The sequence below is a fragment of the Rhinolophus ferrumequinum genome, chromosome 21 (genome assembly GCF_004115265.2).
Source record: "Rhinolophus ferrumequinum isolate MPI-CBG mRhiFer1 chromosome 21, mRhiFer1_v1.p, whole genome shotgun sequence".
In the NCBI taxonomy this organism is placed as follows: domain Eukaryota; kingdom Metazoa; phylum Chordata; class Mammalia; order Chiroptera; family Rhinolophidae; genus Rhinolophus; species Rhinolophus ferrumequinum.
The window spans coordinates 1,319,352-1,320,754 of record NC_046304.1 but is presented as its reverse complement, the minus strand read 5'-3'; the positions used below and the strand labels follow the sequence as shown (position 1 = coordinate 1,320,754).

Below are 1,403 nucleotides of genomic sequence, written 5' to 3'. Positions count from 1 at the left end.
AAACCTTACCATTTGCAACAACATTGATGGACCTAGAGGATATGATGTTAAGTAAAATAAGTCAGACTGCAAAAGACAAATGCCGTATGATCTCACTTATATGTGCAATCTAAAGAACAGAATTAATGAACAAATAAAGCAAAAATAGACTTATAGATACAGAGAACAAACTGACGGTTGCTAGATGGGAGGGGTGTTGGGGGATGGGTGAGAAAGGTGAAGAGATAAGGAAGTACAAATTGGTAGTTACAAAATAGTCACGGGGATGTGAAATACAGTATGGGGAATATAGTCAATAATGTTGTAAAGACTATGTAGGGTGTCAAATGGATACTGGACTTATCAGGTGGATCAATTCATAGATTATACAAATACCTAACCAGTGTGCTGTACATCTGAAACTAATATAGAATAATATTGAATGTCAACTATAATTGTATATAAATATATCAATATCAATATATAATATATATTTATATGATGTGATATATATATACATATATATGTACACATATGATGTGATTAAAAAATACAGTGAATTTTTAAATTAAAAACATTTAGGGTCAAAAAAGTTGGCAGGTCTGAAACCCCACCCCTTCTGCTTCTCAGGCCTGATCTCCTGGCTGCTGGGTCGCACAATGAGCCAACATTGACTTGTCCTTGTGATTTGGCCCAACAAGCCCAGTCTCGTGACATCATGACGGCATACTGGTGAAGGCTGGACTCAGCTACATCCAGTACCTCCAGATCTGTGCAAAAGCAATGAGAGATGCTCTAAAAACAGAATTCAAAGCAAATGCCAAAAAGACTTCTGGCAGCAGCGTAAAAATTGTGAAAGTGAAAAAGGAATAATCTACCGTGACTAAAGCTTGAAATTCTACATTTTCAAGGTGAAGATATGTGGGCACATGTTATGGCAAATTGAAAACAATCTCACTTTAGGGGAAAAAAATGTCTGTCTTGTTTGTAGATTGACAATGCCAAAAAATTAAAGTATGGTTCACTCAAAAAGAAATTTTATTACAGTAAAAGACACATTGCCATTAGTTCCCCTCAAAATACTCCCCTCACTTGGAACACACTTATCCCATTGTTCTTGCCACTTTCTGAAACAGTTCTGGAAGTCCTCTTTTGTGAGCATCTTTAGTTGTGTTGTCGTGGCTCCCTCGGTGTCCTGAATGGATTCAAAATGTTTACCTTTCATGGGCATTTTGACTTTGGGGAAGAGCCAGAAGTCACATGGTGCCAGGTCCACTGAATAAGGTGGATGAGGACACACCATAATGTTTTTATTTGACAGAAAATGCCATATACCAGAAGCAATGTGTGGCAAGGAGCGTTGTCATGATGGAAGATGATTTATAGCACACTTTAAAACACACCTTCTCTCAACCATAGCTCAT

The 1,403-nt window shown here is 37.3% G+C and overlaps 1 pseudogene; it reads left to right on the top strand.

The window, feature by feature from the left end:
- The first annotated feature begins 676 nt into the window (after nt 1-676).
- Nucleotides 677-860, top strand: LOC117012641 (ATP synthase subunit epsilon, mitochondrial-like; annotated as a pseudogene).
- The last annotated feature ends 543 nt before the right edge of the window (nt 861-1,403 follow it).